The following is a 23,716-nucleotide window of genomic DNA, read 5'->3' as shown; positions in this document are numbered from 1 at the left end:
TTGAAACAAACAATGATGCAAAATAATAAGAGTAAATAGATCTAAAAATAATTGTGGAGGTTTGTGCTGGAATGTCTTCTTAAGAACTTAAAAGAGAGGAAAAATGAGAATGTGTCACAATGTAGCCAACAGTGGAATAATAAAAAGAATATGTGATAAGTTGGCGTTTCTAAGTTCTGACAGCAAAGAGAGAAATCGCTTCAGTATTGTTTTCAGCTTCTTCTCGTATTTTAGGTGATTTCTCTTATTTTAAATTCAGGAATACCAGGAACAGAAGAGCTTTTTTTTGCTCTGCAGTTTTGTATATTTGTCAGGGACTGTAATGTGTTAATGGGCAAAGACATAAAACATACAGTGGTTTGGCCCTTTTGGGACTGGTAGGATGCCAGACTAACATATTTTCTGGACTATTGTAAACTGCACAATACTAGTGCTTCCAGAACCTTCGCCTCCCAGGAATTTCACAGTGTGTCATCAATAGCTCTTCTAAAAAAGTTTTAAAATAGTTTTCAAGGGTCATTGACCCAAAAGTTAGTTGCTTACTCTGTACAATATGTTTAATGTATGAAAACTGAAAATTCTACACTTTTGCTCAGTTATGGCTTAACATCATTTTTGCAGGATCGGGAGGATTAATTCTATTTATATATATGGCCGGCCTTAGGTTAGATGGCACCCTGTGATGAAATATATGCACGTTTCACTGTTAAGCAGTCTGCGTCTATAGAGCTTGTACAGAAAGCAGCAAGACAGTAGCATACTTACACCAGTACAGCTTAGAATAAATACAGTACCAGAAGCAAGCCCATTACATAAATACAGCATCAAACTCATAACATAAATACAGCACCAGAACCGATCTCATACCAGAAATACAGAACCAGTGCATAATAAATACAGCATCTGACCCATTGCCGCCCACGCCTCTCCACAAGCTAATAGAGGGCATCTTGTGAGACTTCATAGATCACACATAGCTAAAGCCGACCATGTCTATATGTGTAAATGCTATTGTGCTATACATGTAAAAGTAGTGTCAGACTGACTATTAACCCTTTCCAATCAACTGTCTGACGTCTAAAGACATTCTGATTGAAGGCTGTACAGCTTCCGATGTCGGAAAACATCCAGCAAGGTATTCTTACTGTATATTCCTGGCTGTTCTGTTGTCATGGGCCTCTCCAGCATGTCCCATACTGCAGTACTGGCTCTAGCCAGCAGGTGCCGCCATTGTATAATGGCAGAAAGAGAGAACCCCTAGGAAACCCTGATTTCAAAATTGGATTGCAAAGGGTTAATGCATTGAGTCAACTCTGTAGTCAGGTGTCGCCGCAGTGGATGGTTTCTCCAATCCATGGTCTGCCAGTGTTTCAGTTGTAACAGTAAGTACTTCTTCACATCTACATCATATGTTCCATTCGTTTAGCATATTCCCATAACAATCTGGGTGGAAATAGCACCACATGCAGTGATGTTTCATCAGGAAAATGTTGTGGGGCATAACGGAAGCCAGCTGGACCCCACTAAGGCCATTCTGGCCAGGGATTCCATTGTCCTCTTTCCATAACTGATCAGGAAAACAGAATCCATAAACGGCAATGTGAACAAGCCCTTATACAATGTGCAGTCAGTAAATCATACTCTCTGGCGGTACTCACTTCCTCACAACAGCAGCTCATTCCCTGCCCAGCACTCTGTCAGCAGTTTCTGCCTTGATTTACTAATCTGCAGTTTTCACCCTGCCTGACTCTCCATCATCTCACTGATTCAACTCCTTTTAATAGGATCTGCAGCTTCTCTTTCTGTGACACATGCAACTACTCATAGGGCTAAACAGCCCTGTCTTATACCAGGTTCCTCTATCACTCCAAGTGGCCTCAACTAGACTCTCCATCTTTTTTTTTGCTGCAAGTCCTTATTTAAGTTAGACAACAGTTCTAGTAATAATAATTCCCTATAACAACACATTATAATATATTAGCAAGTCATCATCCTTGATATGCAAATAATTGTTCCATCTTCCTTATTTGCATATATTACCCAGAGGAGCATGCATGGCCTTGTAAGTCTCCTCACTCACCTCCTAGGTGTCTCCACACCCATCTGGGTGCTCTCCTGGGGAAGAGAAGTGCCCCCGACTAACTCACCTACTAAGTGTCTCCATACATCTTCTGGGTGCTCTCCTTAAGGAGAGACGACACCCCTTCCAACCCATCATCCTTGGCATGCATGCACCATAATAAACTTAGGAATGCAATATAAGCTTTATATTACAAATAACATGGATATTTTATGGGCACGTTGTTACAAAAAAACCTGTGAAGAACAATAATTTACTGTACAGCGGATGACTTCTTGGAAAATATTGCATATGTATAGAAGAATTCTACTGCAACATGAATAACTGTCTGCAATATATAAGAATGTAATTTTGCCAATTATGTAAAGTACCAGATGTTTGAATGGGTAAGTATTCGGTTGCTGTAGTAACGTCTTTGATACTTACTGACCTTTCATGTTATTAGTAACTAGCTCTTACAGAGATTAAAATAAATAGTTATTTGATGCATTAACATGAAAAAATGTGTGATGAACAACTTGCATTGCTTCAACAGGCTTGAGGATGAGAGCGCACAGGTGGAGGGTTTGTTCTGCAACCGATTTATAGAAAAAAACGTATAATTTATCTGGAAATTATAATCATAAGTATAATCACCACCATGGAAACACTTTAAAGGGGTTTTATGTGACTCCCAGTGGAATGGTGTAAAATTAAGAAAAAATTCATACTCACTACCTTTACTGGGAGCCTTGGTCCCCGCCATCCTGAAGAAGCTGGCTGCTTTGATTGGGCATGTGGTCACTTGACCAATCACAGGCAATAATTTGTCATTCATGGCAGAATCATCACTGAAGCCTGTGATTGGTTAAGCAGTCCCATGCACAATGAATGGCACGTGACAGAAGCCATCTTCTTCCATCTTCGGAGCAGCAGGCACTGAAGCTCCAAGCGCAGGACAGGGAGTGGTGAGTATGGCTTTTGTCTTTATATAACACCATTTTATGGCAGTAGAACTTTTTTTAGTTCCGGAAAACTCCTTAAATGTTTATCTTTATGAATTGCAATATCACCAGTTCCCTAATATGTATCACCAGAATCACTTAGTTTACAAGTGCCGTTGATTCATTTGACCATGAAAAGTGACAGCTCTAAGTAAGAATGATTGGTTAGAAAATAAGTTCCCCTGCGAGTCACTGCCTCAAGTGTCCTGAAGGCAAGTGTTCTCTCGGAAGGGCTCTCTGCTCTCTCCATAGAGCTGCTCCACACTCTGATTTACAGCTGTAGCGGTCTTCTAGATGAACCTACAGTTCTTAACATATACATTTTTTAACATGGGGACCAAAGATGTAACATCGCTAATGTATCTCATGCTGGTGGGTTGCTGCACCAATGGTTTGGTTTGGATCGGCTATGCTATTTTTGTAGTGTGGACACCATTCAAACTGAATGGCGGTGGCCGCGCTACGCAAATAGTGTAGTAGTGCCTGACTGTCTGCAGGGCAAACAAAGTGAGTCATCCTTCAAGGATGGTGCCACTATATTTGTATGGTGATGGAGGGCATCCTTCAGTCAATCCACTTCCTTTCATGTTTTATATTTCATACTACACTATATATCTTGGGATATGTTGGATTTAGCAACAAGTTAAAGAAAGACAGATCTGTAGCTGTCTCATGCAGACTCAGGTGCCTGAAGACACCAGTATTATAAGTACCATATGGAAGGTGTTATGAACTGCCTCGGTCCTCACCTCTCCCCAGTCTGTTGGAGGCCATTCAATCCAGATGGTTTTAAACATATTCTACTCTCCTGTTCTGACTGAATCCAGTCTTAGCCACACCGTATTACACCAGCAAGAATAGGGTTAATTCATCCCTAGCTCTGGACCCTCTCATTATGCATTGGATTCTGACTTGCTCAACAAGTACAGCTATATAAGGGTATTGTTAAGTTGTGCTTCTGGGACTTGTAGTACTCTGGTTCCAGGAGCACACCTGCACAGGTGAGGGATAATTTGGCTGCTGGGTGTGGTTAGCTCAGTTCAGACAATCTCCAGGGTCTGGGTGTAGATATGTACTCCAGCCCCCTCTGCAAGAGGAAGCATTATCTCCTTAGTCTCGTCTGCCTGTGTTTGTGTCATGTCAGCTTGCAGCTTGCTGTGTGTGTAGTGTCTGGTCAGCTTGCAGATTGCTGGGTATTTGGTGTCCTGTGCTGCCTGTTTTGTGTCTTGCTAGAGTAGGGACTGCAATACACGAGGAGCCTTGTTGGGGCCTTGCAGCTTAAGTTCATTGGCCAATGTACAAACTTTGGCTGTTGACAAAGGCTACTGTAGCCGAAACGCGTTCAGCGTGGACCTGTGAGCTGTATGCTTTTTACTCAATAAAGAATGAAATTTTTTTAACGGTAGCAGCTCCTCTCCACTTCTATTTTTCTTTATACAACTAATACCTCGCTTTTATATTCAGCTTTTCCATCTGCTTTAGCGTGCGAGGCTGTGTGGTAAGTATGTTAGTGCATTGGGTTTGTCTGTACTTGTCCTAGTTCCGTGTACCACCTATTCTGGGAGAGCCAGGGCCAAGGTTCCAGCGTGTGGCCGCCTTTATTGAAGCGACCGCTCTGCTTGTTAGGTAGGGTCTCCCCATCTTCCCTTCAGCACAGGGTCAGTTTCCCTTTCCGTGTTTTGTATGCCAGTTCTGTCGTTTTCCCCAGTCTTTTGGTATGTCAGTTGTCCCTAACCCACGTCTTCTGGTCACATTCGTGTGGGCCTGATGCTTATTTGCCCACACGAACATAACAGGTATAGACCCAACTGTCACACAGCTGGGTTGCAGCAGTGGGGTGGCAACAACTCCGCCAGTGATACAAGTCCATGCAGCTTGCTAATAAATGTGTTTCCTAGCTGTAGATTGTTATTAGTCCCATGGCTAGCCTAAAAATGTCTGATGCCGAATCCAAGCTCTTCTGTATGCAAATCTTTGTCTTCTACATATCACTGGGCCATGCCTAACTAGCTCTGGCACCTGCAGCTCTTTTGGACTAGCTAACCACTTCGACTGTGCCTTCTCCTTGCTTGTTGTCTGTATGTCTTGGTTCTCATTAAAACTACACCTGCCCACTATTCCTATCTCCTGATTTAGTCACTGCAACAGCACTTCATTTAAGGATCCATGATCCTGGTTAAGCCAGTTCATGTGTGATGCCCCACGGCGACCAAGACACGAGGCCCACGCTGAGGAGCTGGCGGGGGTAGAGGTGTCAATTGTCACTGTAGCTCTACCAGACTCCTTCAGCGGTTACCTGAATGAGTGTAGTGGACTGGATGAGTTGTCATGCATGACGCCACCGTTCCTTTCACACCGGTGATTCTCCGGCAGTCAAATAATGAGAGTCCACACACAGATAAACTTAGAAAACTCAATCACTGGGAACAGGCAGTGACCGGTGAACTTTATTTCTGTTTGCAGGATACAGCTTACTTGCTCGTGCAGGTTAAGACAACTTTTAGAAAATAGTCAGGGAGGAACAACTAAGGTCGATACCGGTCCTACAGTCTAAGTTATCTGTAATGCTACGCTCCTGGACGCACACAAACTCTGGAACTCAGAATAATTCCGGAGGGAGATACAACTCTCCGCTAACACTCACTCAGTACTCTTGGGATAGACGCTGCACGGCGAATTCCTTTTCTCCTCTCACTCCACAGAAGTGGTTCCTAGAATGGTGGTAACCTGGATACCTCTCCTCCGCTTCCATCACTTCACCGCATGAGGGTTGAAGGTACCCCCATGTGGCCGACACTCTCCCTCCTCTCTCAGTCATTGAAGTAGAAGGGCCACACCTAACTCTCGATCACTCATATTTATAAACATACGACACCACGTGACTGGACAAACTTGTTACTTTTTCCAGACATGTCCCAGCCACTTTCAGACATTAACCTCTTCCATGCTGCAGCTGTGCAATACACACAGCAGCAGACAAGACACTTTGCACAGTGCATCCACATAAAAGACGTGAGATGTATGACAATTATGGAGGGTCCAGATATGTAGACTTTGGGCCACTACACATGTCTATAGGGGGGCTATGTTACAGAGCTTACATTCTGTCTGAGGAGCTTTCGCTTACCCCTCGGAACAACCAACCCACAAACCTCACATGTGTAAAGGTCGGTTTTGGCATCAAGAGTAGCAAACTGCTAGGTTACTGTGGACATGTCATCCACTGATCTTTGCCTTGTGTTTTCCCAGTAAACATCATCTTCTTCTGTTTCTCGGCTAGGAGTCCTTACATGTTAGCTTTTAGAATAAGCATGACAATTATTTGTCCTATTTAGACAGACAGTAATGATTTTTCTATCCACTGACTCTGTGCCTTTCGGTAAATGCCTTATGTTTGATCTCTCCACGATGAATCCCTCTTATTCTCTCTTGGCTAGTTTATGATAATTGAACTTTCAAAAATTTAGCCGAGAACACTTTAGGGAGAGGTTTATAGCAGTCTAATAACCGATGAGCCATTTGTAATATCATTCATGGAAGTTAGAAAATTAGGAGCAGAGGACAAAATGGTTATCTCTGATCCCATGGCAATATTTGACCGAAAACAGGTTTGAGGGAATGAAAAATTAAAAAGTTTATAAATAAGACAAACTGAACTCTTTAAAATTGTGTTCTTTGGTAAGAAGTAATAGCTTAGCTGTGTTTTACATGGGGAGAGGAGACGCTGCAAGACACCTCTGACAGTAGCTAACCCCCACAAGAACAAAGGATCGGGGATGGTGAAATCCGACATACCTGATCCTTCTTTCCCCTTTTTTTGTTGCCAAGAGAGGGACAGGACACCTCTATAGGCATTAGATAGGTAGCCGCTCCTGCTGAAATTGACAAGTTCAGCTGATAGACACCCTAATGCCCCTTTTACATTGAACAATTCTCGTTTAAACAAGCGTACCAACGAGTGTTATCACCGTTAATTGTTCGCGCTCGTGTAGAATGTTTACACAGCTAGATCGTCACTGAAAATTGCTTATCTCTCTCTTAGTGCTTCACATTCCTATATGAAACACTGAGTGGGGAGTGTTCAGACGTAACTAGAAGTGAGCAAACCAGTGATGGTTTTTATGCTGGCTGAAAGTATGCGACAAACAAAAGGTGCACAATGGCTCATCTTTAGACATAAGAATTACTTTTGTTCGTTGAGCAAATTTTGAGCAAGAATCGTGTAAATGGGCCTTTAGTTCAAAATTACACATTAGATAGGTGTCAACTGGAGATGAGCAAGCACCCAAATGCTCGATTCCTCCTTATTCGAGTCGAGCTTTTCGTAAAATTCGAGAGCTCTACTCGAGTAACGAACCCCATTGACTACAATGGGAGACTCGAGCATTTTTGTATGTGTGACACCGGGCGCCGAGCTTTTTTTTTTTTTCTTGGTTCATGTTCTCTCACTCTCTCTCTCTCCTCCCTGCCTACCAGCCAAAAAATTTGCCTTTGACATGCGCGCTGCAGCAGGGAGGGGCCAAACAGGCACGTCACAGTGGGGAGGAGCCAAACACTGTGGCAGGGTCGAACACGGCGTGATGCTTGTTCGAGTAACGAGCACAATCGAGTATGCTAATACTCGAACGAGCATCAAGCTCGGCAGAGTACGTTCGCTCAACCCTAGTGTCAACCGAAAGCTTCTCTGAGCACCAAATATCTTATGACTCACTGAAAATTATTTCAGCTGAATTTTAAAGGGAAGAGAGAGATTATCTATTGCTAGACCCCTCTGAAAAATAGGTCATGTGAATAGTTTCATAAATATTGGTCGGTGTGCTCAGTGCAATACTGTACCCGAATGTACAGCTGGCTGAATGGGCCCTAATACTTAGAAGGCAGCTCCCTCCCTCCTCCTCATTTTCTCTGCAGCTTTGCTTTGTTTAATATGATATTTCAGTCTGCTCAACCACTGTTACAACTATTGGTTTCTCAGTGAGTTCAGAGTTTCAGAATAGTTACATACAATTCAATATCCAGGTACAGAAATAAAGAGGCATTTTACTTTAAAGGGAATCTGTCAGCTTGAGCATGCTGTCCAAACTGCCAGCACCATGTTATAGAGCAAGAGGAGCTGAGCAGATTGATATATAGTTTAATGGGGAAAATTCAATCTAACTTGTATTGTATTAATTTATATCTTTACACATTCTGAGTGGAGGGGTCCAGTGGGCGGTCCTATCAGTGATTGGCAGTTACCTCTGTATGTACAGTCACCAATAGGACCGCCCACTGGACCCCTAACACTTAGAATGTGCAGAGATGTAAATGAATAAAATACAGGTTATACTAAATCTTTCCCCCATAAAACTATATATCAATCTGCTCAGCTGCTCCTGTTCAATAACATCATGCCTGCAGTTTGGATGGTGTGTTTGAGCTGACATATTGCCTTTAACAACATATATTAGAAAGTTTATTATCTCCACATACACTATTACTTATCTAAAAAAAGGAACTAACAGGTACACATTTAAATTTGTGCCATGCTAGCCTGAATGGATTGTAAGCATTCATCTTGAGTACAGTATAAAAATCCCTTAAATGGATTTTATGGGACTAAAGGCCCTTTCACATGGAAAGATTATCATTCAAAAAATCGTTCATTTTATGCAGATATAAAAATCATTGTTGGCTTGTTCACTAATCGTTCGGTTTAAATCCTGATCATTTAATCGTTCTCAATCACATATACAGTGAATGTGAATGACTGAATGATTTCTTGTTTGAACAAGCCAACAATTTATCTGCCGGTATAAACAGGTTGCCCGAGCAAATGATGTATCTAGCGTCATGAGGCACAGGTTTTATTGCAGAAGGTATATCTGGATACAGAATATTATCTTTCTTTTTACTGAAGAAACCTTTGGCATTTGTCATGCAGAAACAACAGTCAGTATGGTGGTCTCCTTCTTCTCGCCATACCATCTACTCTTGCCTTTCAGCCTCTGTGTGAGATGAGTGTTACATGACACACAGATAATGTGTGGTGCCACTTCTTATCTTGGCCACCAAGCTTTATTCCCAAATACTTGTGATAGGCCCACTTTACCAAAGATGCTATTTTCCTCTGCTGTGTCTTTTTTGTGAACAGACATAGCAGAAATTGTCTTGATTGTTCAGATATTCCCACTGCTCAGCCATATTGATATTACATTTTGAAAAATAGTCTCAGTCTAACCAATAACCTGTAAAAACACAGTTAATTAATTACAACTTACTAGTGGATGATCCTCAGCATTTCCGCTATATGGAAACATACCCTATATGTTACATAAACCTACCCTTATAGTGTTCAGTCAGCACACGATGTGTAACAGCAATTGCAAAATAGTTGTGCAATCACTTTTGGTATTCTTTTTATTAAGCAAGGTTAATAGCGAGCCTAGGGGATTAATTGTATAGGCAGATTTCCAAAAAATAAAGTACATCCCAGGCAAGTGGATTACATTATTCCACATAACCGTAAAACCTTATGTGGCAGAAAAAAACAGATATCATGTTTGAATTCAGCGCACTAAGGTTACTATAAGCCGATTATCTGCTTGTCTGTTACAAAAATTGTGTGGCACAGTGTAATTATTATTATTACTACTTCTTACCTATTGTACAACATTGTTAACTTTCAGGATAGAAGAGAAATGTACACTGAATAGCCACTTTAATAGAGCCATGGGCCCTTTCATAATTGGAGCTTCCATGCTTGGACATTAGAGATATGACCCCGGAGAGCAGTGGATCAAATTAATTGTGAATCCAAATTAGAATAGGAATAATTAGTGATCTAAGCAACTTCCAACAAGGCCTGGTCACCAGTGCTAGATTGGCTGGGGCCAGTATTTTACAAGTTGCTACCTAAGTGGGGTTTTCTCATGCAGTAGCGTGGAGGGTATACAGAGTGTGAGTGAGGAAAAACATCCTGTTAAACAGAAACCTGTGGATGTAAGAAACTAGTCCATGAAAGGGGTCAGAGGAGGATGTCAAGAATTGTTCTGATGAACAGAGCGATGCACATTTAAGTAAAATGCAGCCAAATACAATGACAAGATTTATTTCTCATTTCTTTTAAAAGTAGAACCCTTTATATAGAAAATATTATGATCAAGAAAAACCTGAAGGAGGCTAAATGGCCAAGGATGGATTTTCACTGCAGAATTCACGGCCAGATGCCCACCGCAAATTCTGCAGCAATGTCCAACCCTAGCATGCTGCGTATAAAAGATTCTTCCCTGCCCACGAGAGAAAACAACTGTGATTTTCCACTCGCGGGGGAAAAACACAGCACTCTCTATTCGGCACGGAAAATCGCACGGACGGCTTCCATTGCAGTCAATGGAAGCCGCCCGATCTGCAACGATTCCAAAATGTCAATTTTGAAATCACTGCAGATCCGCATCATCACTGGTGTGATTGCGTGTCATGCTCTGCACTGCACATACGCGCCGGCCCACCAGCCAAGACTCTTGCGGCAGATCTAGATAGGTGAGCATGGGTCTCTGGGCGTCCCTGGTTGGGCAGGGGGTCTGATTCTGCTGCGAGAATTTCCGTTCGGAATCCGACCCGGTCGTGCGCATTCGGCCGTAATGAATCCTTCCTATCTAAGAACGGATACAAGCACATATCACATTGTCTAGAGCTCTATAAAAGCTTTATAAAACTTTCATAAGCGTCACACAAGCATACAAGTTCATCATGCATAGAGTTCATATATAACGCTTAGGCTGACGCACATATCTTTATAAAATAACGAGAACTGAAAAGGCCAAAAATCGGGTTTTCAGCTGTAAGTTTTATAAAAAGTAACAACCTATAAAATACAGAAATTACACACCATAAAGTACACTTATTAACCCTATATATTTCATGTAAGCAGACTACCTGCTTACATGAATGCAATTGTCTTGACAGGCCGTTGATAGGGAGGTCTTCCTTCATGTCACTTTGTAACAAAGAGGAGTATTTTTTTTAAATACATTAACATTGGATGACAGGAAAGGTTCCTATTAAAACACAACTTTTGTTATATAATAGACTAGGTGATATACCTGTGCGTTGCATGATGCTATAAGCGCTGGGATTGGTTATTGAAAATAGGGCTTTTAAAGTTATTTCCTTCTTCTACATAATAACTGATGTTACTGCGCCATTTTGCAGCAGTCCCAAATCATTCGTACTGCACTCTTATGAAAGCTGTCCAAAAAAAAGTATTTGTTGCCCATAGCAACCAATCACAGCGCAGCTTTCATTTTACCTCATCAGTATAAGAAATGAAAGATGAGCTGTGATTGGTTGCTATTGGCATCAAAAATTACAGGGTAAGTTTTCGATTTTTAATTCGCCAGTATTCATCGCCTGGTGCTGAAGAACACTCATGGAAAATCTCACTCAAATCGGACCAGAACTGTGAGTTTGTATATGACACTAACAAACAGATTTTGCGTTTTACATATAAGATATTAACCCTTTCCAATCCACTGTCTGACGTCTAAAGACATTCTATTTGAAGGCTGTACAGCTCTGATGTCGGAAGATGTCCAGCAGGGTATTCTTACTGTATATTACTGGCCGCTCTGTTGTCGGGGGGCCTCTCCAGCATGTCTCATACCACAGTACTGGCTCTAGCCAGCAGATGGCGCTATTGTATAATGGCAGAAAGAGAAAGCCCCCTAGGAATCAAATCCCAAAATTGGATTGCAAAGGTTAAAATCATGGGAAAATGAAAGAAACAAAATAATTATAAAATATCCACAACCCCACAAAGTTCTGGATCAAATGCACTAAATAGTCCAGAAATGGAGGTTGAAAAATACACACAGAGTTCTCTCACCTTGATTAAATAAACCTAGAAGCAGAGAGAACTGATGCACACAAAGGACAAAAAAATATCCATAGATATCTGCAACTGGGACATGCGTTACAGGCACAAGTCTGCCATTCTCATCTGACCGCCTAATAAGAATTTTAAAGACACAGGGTCCTAGGGGTTTGGCCTTGATGATATACGCCCATCTCATACAATCTAAAATTGTGCGGATTCCATTGACTATTTTGGATAGAAGGAAAGTAATTGCCCCCTCTGTGTCAGAGGAGGATTGGCATACAGCCATGGCATCCTTTACACAAGTATTACCAGCTGCCAACAATAAAATAACACAATTGTACATATTACATCAAAGATGTCCTAAGAGACTCTAAAAATTTCAAAGAATTCCAACGATGCAATGCATAGATGTCAATCTACTGATGCAGATTTTATTTGGTTTATATGGAATTCTCAGTTGATACATTCCTTTTGGGTAGATGTCACGGCATTTCTCAATTTCCAATAAACCAATTGCTTGTACCCTTGAGATATGCTATTGGGCCTGATAGATGAAGAATTATGGTAGCATCATGTATGCAATTTTCTGTGCGAAGTGCTGTTTCTTGCACCTAAGTCAATAGCATTGAGATGCATGGATAGACGCCCGCTGTTGGCCACCCAGTGGTGTGCCCTGGTGAATTTCTTGTTGCCCTATGAGAAAGTTGAATACAAAAGCAGAAAATGCCCAGAAACATTTCAAAAGGTGCGGGGTTTAGGGCGCCCACCCACTGGCGATTTTTTTCCCTGCGAAATTCGCAGCATTTTTTTCTCTGCAGGGGTCTATGGGACTTGTAATGTTAAAATCGCGATCGCGCAAAATCGCAATTTACCGCGAAATCGCGATTTTGCGCGATCGCGATTTTAACATTACAAGTCCCATAGACCCCTGCAGAGAAAAAAATGCTGCGAATTTCGCAGGGAAAAAAAATCGCCAGTGGGTGGGCGCCCTAATGGTGTAACTCTCAGAACACGGTTCTAACACAGCATGCATTCCAATGTTCGCTCGATCAGATGAGAGCTTCCCAAAACTAGGATTTGGTCATTATGAGTATTGCGAGGACGTTGTATATTAGTATGCGGCCAGAAATTTTGTTGTATTCTTATGTTCAAATGCGCTTGATAAATGTAGATGTGAAAGATATGGATGTAAGACACTATGTAAAAGCTTGCTGTAAGGTTCATATGTATGCCTATGTTTCAGTAAAGCGAGTATAAAAAAAATCAAAAACTCTTCCCTAGTGAGAGAGGAGAAGAGACTCGAATCAGGAGCAAGATAATGAAACGCTCCTTGAGTTTAAATTAATCATAAATCCCCTAAGGAAATAAGATAACAATAACGCCTTTCCCCAACAAGAGGTGATGGTGCAGAGTATGATAAGCACACTACTTATAAACAGTTATCACATTTCAGGGCAACCATGGATAAAGACTGTTCGGGACCCCAAAAATTTGTCACAACATATAGGTCAAATAACCCACATAGAATGCAAAAAAAACTTGATAATATCCAAGCGAAAGTACAGGCAGAACACGCAGCTGCGGAGGGCTCACAACCACTCACTAAAGCTGACCTGAACCGCATGCACCTTACTGGTAAGGCATTCATGCTAACTTTGCCAGCCACACACTGTCACCTATACAGGCAGCAAATGAGTAAAACTGACAGCTGAACTATGAAAATATAAGGAATTGCTCAAGGTGTTTCTTCTTCCACAAGATGATCAGGAGCGATAACAGTTATAGTGAACAACCTTGAGAGATTGTAAGCCAGGCTGAAAAACAGCAGGGAATAACAGAAATTCTAAAGATGTGCTCACACTGCCAGCCCTGATGGTGGACGGGTGGAGATAACAGGGAGCAGCTCATCCACTCACTGGAGGTCCAGTTTTAATACCCGCAATGGTGTCGCCTACTCCGGAGGTTCACATTGCCCTGCCAATCCCAGCTCTCTCACTGGCTGTAGCCTACCAATAGTACAGCACAAGGGAAATCCTTTCTCTGAACCTCGCATACTCAAAGAAAAGCGAAGATGTCACGAAAAAATGATTGTGTGAGACTGGCCTTATGCAAGCAAAATGTACTTTGGAATAAACTTTATGATGTGAGGAGTTCATGCATACCACATATCTACACTAACAGATATGTGAATACTATAGTAATGCACCAACTGATTTTGCATGCAAATTGGGTATTATACAATACAGGTATATCATTTCCTGCACCTTCTACCAGCTCTCACATGGGCATTTTTTACAGCATTTAGCACAGTGCTGCGCTAAACGCTGTAAAACGCCTCCATTGATTTCAATGGGGCTTCTCAGACGAGCGTTCGAGTGCAGCGTTTTTAATACAGTGATTTTTTAACGCTGTCTGCTCTATTTTAGTGTGTTACATCAATTTTTAACACACCGCATCACCCATTGCAATAATGGGATGCATTTAAAAATGCTGTTAAACACGCTTGAAAAGGCTGTTCAAAAACGCTGTGATATGCTACATTTAAAAACACTGCATTTTTACAGACGCCTGTATGAGAGCAGCCTAACTGCAATCAATAAGTATAAATCTCTAAACCTTCTACTCGCCGACCCCGCTCCTCTTGTGTCTTACCCTTCCCTCTCGTACCCCTGTCATGTCCCCTTGCTCAATGCGTACTGAATGGTGAATTTTCTCTGCTCTTTTTATTTATTTATTTTTTCCCAGGGTTATTCCCTCTCTGGGTGTAATCTAGTGATAACCAGGGCACCATGGTTTCTTTTAGCTGACAGTTCGAAACATTTTTTTGGGAAGGTGATAAAGTAGAGACCAATGTATTTTATCTCTTTGTAGTGATAAACATATGATGACAGGGTCATTTATCCATGCCTCGCGTAGGACACGTCACGTGTTTAGACAGGGTGATAATGGCAGGGACACAAGGTCATGCTCCATTCTTTAGGTTTTGTGTATTACACGTATTTCATTCATTACATGTGCTACCTATTATATGTGGTCCTGCAAGACAAGATTTGTGTGTTTGTTACAATGAAAAACTCTAATAAAAACGATTGAACTATATATCTCTAAACCTAACCATGCATTAACTAAGGACAGTTTCATATGGTGTAGTATGGATTTTTTAGCTTCTGTATTATGCCTTTCTGGACAGATCCTTGCATGTTCCTCTGCTTTTTTTTTTTGCACTAGCCCCCTCCTGTTCCTCAGTTTGTCAGCAATGGCTCCCATTAGTTTTGGAGATTGATACTAGTCATTTGTCATGTGAGCGGCTTCCAATGCCTACTTGACAGCTGGTTAGTATCGTGCTCCGAAAGTAATGGGAGCCATTACGGGCAAACAAGGGGAGCTTGAACAAAAATAAAAAACAGCCGAGGAATCAGTGATTAAACAGCTGTAAAAGTACTCTATGCGGTCAGTTTCCCTTTTCGGAGGACATAACAGATCGTCTTTAAAACTGGAACAATATTGCATCTTTAACTGCAATCTAGCTTGAGACAGAGTCTCTAGTATCAATGACATATCTCATACATTCCTGCCTACTGACATGCCTCCCTGCCTGGACATATGATATACATCTTTAGAAGGAAAAGGATTAAAAGGGAGTGATCAGAAGATCTATGTAGAAGAGATTTGCATACTTCTTTATGTGTCATTAATAGAGATGAGCGAGCACCCAAATGCTCAGGTCCGCGGTATTCGAGTCGAGCTCTTCGTAAAATTCGAGAGCTCTCTCCCCCCCCCCCCCCCCCCCCCCCGCCTGCCAGACAAAAATTTTCCACTGGCGCACGCTGTGTCGCGGCAGGGAGGGGCCAAAACAGGCACGTCACAGTGGGGAGGAGCCAAAAACTGGGGCGGAATCGAACACTGCTTGATGCTTGTTCGAGTAACGAGTACCATCGAGTATGCTAATACTCGAACAAGCATCAAGCTCTAGTCATTAAGTGAGAGACCATAAATAACTAAGTGATTGATGTTGATGTAAAAAGAAAAACACTTTAGTGTGCATTACACTGTCACGCATGATTTTGTAGCTGTTATGTAATATTACCCTGTTTCCCCTAAAATAAGACCTATCCTGAAAATAAGCCAGAGCATAATTTTATATGGATTTTTGGGAGGGCTTAAAATACAAGCCCTAACCTGAAAGTAAGCCCTAGTTGTAGTTCATAAAAAAGTCAATAGGAATGCTTTTAGGTGCTTGAAAAGGGCTTTAAAAACGCAATTGCTGCACGCAGGTCAGCCCAGTCACTTACCAAGCATACTCGGTCCATGTTCTTCCCACTGCACTCCAGAGCCCTGGCACAGTTTCCATAGTCCTCGGCCACCGACACAGGATCACTTTTTGGTTACGGCTCAGCCCATGAATGCAACACTTAAAGAGCCAATCACAGCCATCGCTTCATGGAGGAGGGATTTATAAATCCCATAACCAGAAAGTGATCCTGTGTCGGCAGCCGTGGGCTTTGTCAGTGTTTTTACTGCTCAGAATACGCAGTTTATTAGGAATAAACTGGCTGAATGGTGAACATTAGTATTAAAGTGCTAGGAGGGCCAAGGAGAGCAATATAAATAATATGTCTCTAAGTATTCATATACATTTTGAATGCAGTTTAGAGTAATAAGTAGAGTCTAAGTTTTTGGCACTGTGATACCTGTGAGTTTACGATGGTACATACTATAGAAAAGTGATTCCCATAGCAAACATCAAAATGGCTCCCAATTATCATGCCAGGTTTTGCTGAAGACAGAAGTGCGGTGTTTGTTTCCTCCGCACCCTTTCAATTATCCTTGAGACAATTACCCATCCTCTTATTTACTAACAATGCAGTTCCTCTGGAGAGGCAAATCGGCACAGGTTCTTGTCGCTATGTAGCAAAGGGTAAGGGACCAACCAGGTCTTGGTGTCCTCCATCCAAAGCAGTCACATGGTCTGCCTTAATGGTAACTATGCCCTAGGTTATGTCATTGTCATGAGTAATTTCAGCTATGCTTTATCTGTATTGCCCTCATATCCAGGACTGTTGCTTAAAGTAGACTTTCTAAGGACTCCTAGCCAGACTTTCCTTTACTCAGGGCTTGTTGGTGCCCCCTGGGACCCAGCACCCCAGGCATGTGTCCCACCAGCCTCCCGGTTTCTGATCCAAGTTGAATGTTTATTATTTAATACAGAATAGACTCAGTATTTATTTGAATTTATTTTGCACATTTATATAGTGCTACTGTATACTTATTCTTCAGCTCTATATATCTATATATCACTTGATGTCCACATTAGGGCTCACAGTCTAAGTTCACTTATTCATATATTTTTGAAGTGTGGAAGGAAACCAGAGTATCTAGAGGAAAATCGTAGGGGAGAACAGTCCCTCTAGAGGAGAACAAACGAACTCCATGCAGATGTTGTCCTTGGTGGGATTTGCATCCTGGACCCCAACGCTGTAATTCAACAGGGCTAACTGAGCCTCCATACTTCCACTATATTGGTTCAATAATTCATTACCTATATATATTAACATTTTATTACCGTTAATTCTCGCAGCGGGACCCGACCCGAGCGTCTGCAGAGAGAAGAGCGTCACTCCCCTGCTCCCACGGCCCCGGCTCTTTGATGTGCTGGCTGCCAGGCAGCCAGCACATGCGCAGAGCGGAGCCGGCGGCCAGGGAGTGACATTTCTGTGCGGGGCTTTGCGAGCCCCGCACAGAAATAGAGCATGCCGCGATTTGTTTGCTGCGCGAGATTTCGCGCGGCCAAATCGCGCCTGTCTGCCTAGGATAGCGTTTGCTAACACAATCCTATGGCAGCTTCCATGGGCGGAAATTCCGCAGGGAATTCCACCGTGGAATTTCCGCCTGTCTGCAGGCGGCCCAAGTGTTTAATAAGATTTTTCCCTTTTAACTTCTTAACAACACAGGGCGTACATAAACATCTTGTGTGTTCTGGGTTTGTATGTACATTTAAACCCCCCGTTTGGTTTTGTGGGGTCCCAAATAGTCCCAGTGTGATGAGATCACAATGTGCCATTCAGTTGCCATGGCAGCCTGGAGCCTTTGGCATGGCTTGATAGAATGCCTGCCAGATTGCGGTATAGTGTGGTATTACATTTTACTGCAGGAGCGAACAAAGTCACAAGTTCAAGTCCCCTGTGGGGACTAAAAAAATATGAGTTTAAAAAAGTTTTATTAATTATTTTAAAAAATGATTAACGTTATTAGGGATTTTAAAGAAGACTTTTACTATATTTATAACAAAAGAATCAAAGCAAAATATATATATATATATATATATATATATATATATATATATATATATATTTGTAATTGCTGCATCAGTAAAAGTCCAATCTATCAAAGTAATGTATTTTTTATTCCAGACGGTGAACGTACAGAAGGCCAGAATTGCGCTTTTTTTAGTTACCCCTTCTCCAAGAAAAGATTTAATAAAAAGTAATCAAAAAGTCATGTGTACGCCAAACTGGTACCAATAGAAACTGCAGGACGTCCCACAAAAAACAATCATTCACACAACTATGTTGATGAAAAAATAAAACAATTATAGCTGTCAGAAGATGGTGTCAGAATTTTTTAAAATGTTTTTCCAAAGATATATTATTTTTTAAAAGTAGTACAGCAAAAAAAAAAATAATATTGTCGCAATCATACTGACTGAATGATCTGGCTTTCATCCGTGCATACGCCAGTGCACGATTTCCTGGTACATGTGCTATATTTTGATCATCCTATAGATGACGTCATCCACATCACAGAAGCAAAGAGGGCGGTGTTATGGAATAAACACTGGGCTGAGCAGACGATCCAGCCCAGCCAACAGACTGTTCAACCACTAGTGGCAAGAGCCTTGAGGAATTCTAAAAGTCTGTTTTGCAGTAAGCTTTGTCCAGGAACTATAACCAGATACGTTTTGGAATCTACATGAGAGTTCCAGAGTTGTAGACAGTTTTAGGTGCTTGGAACTGCTAACAGGTTTCTGAGGATAGACATTTTTAACTGAGGACATCTATCAGTTCTGATAGTAAGAAGCTAGGGAGGACAACTGCCCCACTCAGTGGAGCCTATGTTGCTAGTAGGGATCTAAAACATAGAACTCACTAGATGGAAATAGCTATTGCCACTTCCTAATTTACTGGACCAGTGTGCCTTTATGAAATACAGAGAGGCTTCAAGTACCTCCTCATAGAATCGTAAGGACTTTTCGTTTTGAAGTCTGTCGAGATGGAAAATTTCTACATATGAGTCTTCTTGGGACTGCAGACTGGCAGCATATTACCTTGTGGCCCTCTAATCCGCACCATGGGAAGCCATTTAGTAGTTGGGGATATTTCCACATCTTTCTACGACAACAACTGATAGAGGTCTATCCTAGTGGTAGATGTCCATTTCCATTCATCTTATTCATACGTCTTCCTAATCATAGCAACTTTATTTAATGCAGTGAAGTAAAATGAATGTTTGTGTGATCCCATCAACTTAATAAGATTGCAGAGTGAGAAGGCAGGGCCTAAGTAATGCTTCCTCTCATTCAAGCCATAATCCAAGGCAAGCTGCAGTTTGTAATTTAATTAAGAAATGCTTCAGTGTTCTGAATAAGACACTAATGATACCAAGTGGTAATAATGCCCAATAACACATCACACGAGAACCCGGAAGGAACATTTATATAGACATCATTCCATATTATCACCTGCAAGATTTATCTAATGGCACTTTGTAGAATATAGCATGTAACTACTATATCAAGGCAAAACAAAACAGTGCCCTAAAGATACAAGACTGGAAAGTAACACATTTTTCCACCAGACTCCTTTGATAAGTAGCAATCGATAGCCTGCTCGTGGTAAAATGCTCCATTTGGTGCTACTGTAGTTGCTTGATGCCCCAGATGCCCATTCAGAGCAGGGCTGGAGAACTTCTACTATATGCTAATTTTACCAATTCCCAGCCTGATTATTTAGGAGGTACCATGTAGTTTTGGCTGCGACCCTTTGGAATTGCCTCTTGGATCTAGTCTTTTTAATGCTATGCCAAATGGAAGTTAAGGGTACTGCTTAGTGTGTGCAATCACACTTGCTGAAGGACATTGCGATAGGCATCTTATGAGGGCTCTGAGGACTGGGACTAGTGGTAGACTTCCCACATATTCTCAAACCCCTGGTTGGACATGAAGAGAGATGTTCTACCCCTGGATGCCCTTTATATAGAAACTTGATAATAAATTCACTTTGAAACCAAATAGAGGAAAAGTAGATTATCTAGGTTTGAGATTTGCCCTAAATCACACTGATTTGCTTCTTGGAGAGTAAATGGAGAAGAGAGTTTTTGAAGATTTTCTCATTCCTAATCTATTTTAATGGAAACATAATATTATTGATGTATAATATTCCATTGATATCACACATCAAGCATAATGTTTAATAAGATTTAGAAACTATGTTGCACGGTGGTTAGCACTGTTGCCTTGCAGCGTTGCGGTCCTAGGTTTAAATCTGACCATGGGCTACATCTGCATGGAGCTTGTATGTTCTTCCCATGTTTGCATTTCCTCCCACACTCCAAAAACATACTGATGGGGGAATTTAGATTGTAAAACACCAATGGGGATAGGGACCAATGTAAGCAATGACTGTACAGTACTGCGGAATTTGTATGTGCTATATAAATAAGTAAAATAATTGCTATTTTAGAATTACTGCATTCAATAGAAGTTATTTGCAACTTTTTGACCACATATTACAACACCAAACCATATAAAATATAGATATAACAACTTCAGTTAGCACCAATTGTTGCATCTTCCTCTTCCCTACCATGTCCAGGGCCAAAGAAGCTCGAATATATGGAGTTAAGGTCTTCACACTAAAATTCCTCTGGTTACCTCAGTAACCTTCTGTAGAGTTAAAAGAAATCTAGTTTTAACTTCTGTTTTTAGCGCGCTTCTACATCAGCCTTAGGGGATTCCGTTTTCCTACTCTGTTCGCAAAGCAGCAAAATGGCACCCCTTGGCCGAACGGCCCCCCAATGACTATAATAGGGGTCCGTTTGATTTCTGTCTTGCAGTCTGGCATTTTGTTAGAATTTACAGGAGGAAATAACTCTGCTCGTTTCACTATTTCACCCTGTTTTCTAACAGAGATAAGCATCGGAGGTTCCAAACCGACCCTGATGTGAGCGAACTGTAATTATCTAGAGCTGATATTTTGCTAGCAAGGCAAGTCATTAGTGAACACAAGCTCGTGAGTGACAAACAACTTCTTATATCTCAGCTTCCTGCGAGTGTTCCATAGGGATGAATGATACTTTAGACGCTATTGAGATATAAATAAAGTATCAGTTAACTGATATCCAAATGTATCAATATTAAAAAATGTTCCTAAACTCTCCTATTTTCCAATATTCGGTTTCTCAGCCTACCTGCAGGTGTCAGCGTTCGCCAGCCTTAAACTACCGTACTGAAACAGCCTGCTATCTCTGCTGATGCTAAAGCATATACTACATTTAATAAACCACGTTACTAAGTAAGATTGATAAAAATGCAACAAGCAGGACCAATACATAATACAATAAATGACCCTTAGATATAAGACAAGAGATAAGACCAGATTCAATCCACTTAAAGAACACTACATTTCATTGAATTCTAAAATAACGTATACAAAAAAAAGGTATAGTAAGTTATTTAGTACTTACTTGGTGCAATTGCAATTTTCTGATATCCATAAAGGAAGTTCACAGATTCTCCAAATTGAGTTTTTCCCAGTGAAACTTCATGGGGGAAAAAATTATAGGTAAAACATTAAACACTTGTCATATGATCTGTTCTTCATGGCACGGCGTCTTGTTTTTCTCAATTTCTATAAGCTTTTAAGAGGCGAAGAGCTAAAATCAATAGCAAAGTGTATAAGAATATCCCAGGCTGACTGCAAAATTGTCATCATGTCATCTCCAGGCTCAATGTCTTGCTGTAGTTAAGAAGCATGCACATAAAATAAAGATTAGCACTTGCACTTGTCTGGACTGCTGCTAGCCTACATTGACTTATATGGAGGCTGCATCTTTCCCAGCTGGAAAGTATCCGCCTCTCTTTGGTGAAATCCCTTAGGGTATCCCTTCATGCTGTTTTGATCTCCCTGCTTTCCCATTCGATTATCCTTCTCTCCCACTCTGAGTAGTTTCTCCTTCCTTCCACTGACTTAAAGCTCCTGTCTTGCATCTCCCCTATTGCTCGCTGATCACTTGCTACTGATTTGCTGGCTCCATTTGCCTGCCTAGTATGTTTTTTCTTCCTGTCACTCACAGCAAAATCTGTTGAGCACCTCGCAGACTCGTAAAGCCTGACAAAAGTATCCAGGATTTTAATCAGGTCAATGCTATTCTATTGAATTTAAATAGCAAATTTCTTTCCATCTATATCTGGGATAAAAAAAAACATAAAAAGACAAAAAAAGACAAAAAAGAAAGCTAAAACCCCAGTGAAAAAAAATACAAAAAAGAAGTAACTTTTGTATAAAATGGTTGTGATTTATTCTGCTTTACACCGACAGCGCTTCTGTTTTAAATTCAGCTTTTTTCCCCCTCTGCCTACAGGATTTTGGAACTGACAGCCTATCTGTACACAGTGTAGAATAGCGTGGAGAGTCCTATGGGGAATGCTGTGTACATCTGCCCAGAGAAATGTTACAAAACCAAGGAAAATGACTGTGAAAACAGTTCCATGCGAGTTCCCATTTAAATCATTTTTTTTTTACATTTTCAGTGTGAAATTGAGGAAATTACATTTTTTCTAGTAGTTATCCAGGAATAATACTGTCTGCTATATCTAATGGATGTTTTCAATGCAGCTCCCATACACAGCCTGTAAATGCAATGCCAGTCCTAATCTGCTCCTCGGGAATACAGCTGCGCTTTACACAATATCCAGGAAGGCTTTAGAATAACCTAAAAAGAAAAAAAATCACATGCAGCCTGAAAGGTTGGACTGTTTTATCCAGTCAACACCCGAGAGTTATGTTTATTATGGCAGTTCAATGACAGGCATGTCCTACAGATTGTTGTGGTCATTTCTATGAGCGTGTATCAGGTTCTACTAGGTATCTCGTTCGTGCAGGATGTGCGGATAGCATCCTACTCGCATGTTGTACTTTAGTCCCGAAGAGGGCTGGAAATATACACATATTATATGACCACAAATACAAGCAACACCAAAGTAGAGAAAAACATGTTTATTTGGTACTGTGGAAAAGAGGTTTAGTATGGTGTTAGCCAGTAGAGTAAAGCGTGATTGCTCTCAGTAAGAGAAACCAAGTCATCTTGTAGATATAATACCTTTTAATGGCTAACAAAATACATGATGTTATAGCGAGCTTTCGGGATATCGCCCCCTTGCTCAGGCTAATGAATGCAATGCAATGTAATGAATCATGCATAGCCTGAGGAAGGGGGCAGTATCCTGAAAGCTTGCTGCAACATCATGTATTTTTGGTACTATTTGGTACTAACACGGGCTCATAAAAAAGGCAAATAACAGAAATAGAATAAACTTTTTAACCTACTTGGCTAGACGGTCCCTGCCTAAAAGTAGGGTAACCTTCTTACTAGGGAGGACCTGACATTTAGAACCTAGGGGAGCTATTCTGTCCCTAGATAGAGTATAGGTAAGAATACATAGTAGATGCAAACTGTTACAGTACTAGTGGGGTGCCTAGGTACGCACGGCACGGGGTTCCCCCATGCTACTGTCCC

At 41.2% G+C, this 23,716-nt stretch overlaps 1 protein-coding gene across 1 annotated transcript in view; it reads right to left on the bottom strand.

The window, feature by feature from the left end:
• Positions 1–22,116, bottom strand: part of TRPC4 (transient receptor potential cation channel subfamily C member 4) — a 187,040-nt gene extending 164,924 nt beyond the window's left edge. Inside the window, exon 1 of the mRNA XM_066582564.1 lies at positions 21,665–22,116. The gene's annotated coding sequence lies outside the window, so the exon portion shown is untranslated. The remainder of the gene's footprint in view (positions 1–21,664) is intronic.
• Positions 22,117–23,716: the final 1,600 nt, after the last annotated feature.

Source organism: Eleutherodactylus coqui, chromosome 1 (genome assembly GCF_035609145.1).
Source record: "Eleutherodactylus coqui strain aEleCoq1 chromosome 1, aEleCoq1.hap1, whole genome shotgun sequence".
Classification (NCBI taxonomy): Eukaryota; Metazoa; Chordata; class Amphibia; order Anura; family Eleutherodactylidae; genus Eleutherodactylus; species Eleutherodactylus coqui.
This window is presented reverse-complemented; position numbering and strand designations above follow the sequence as displayed.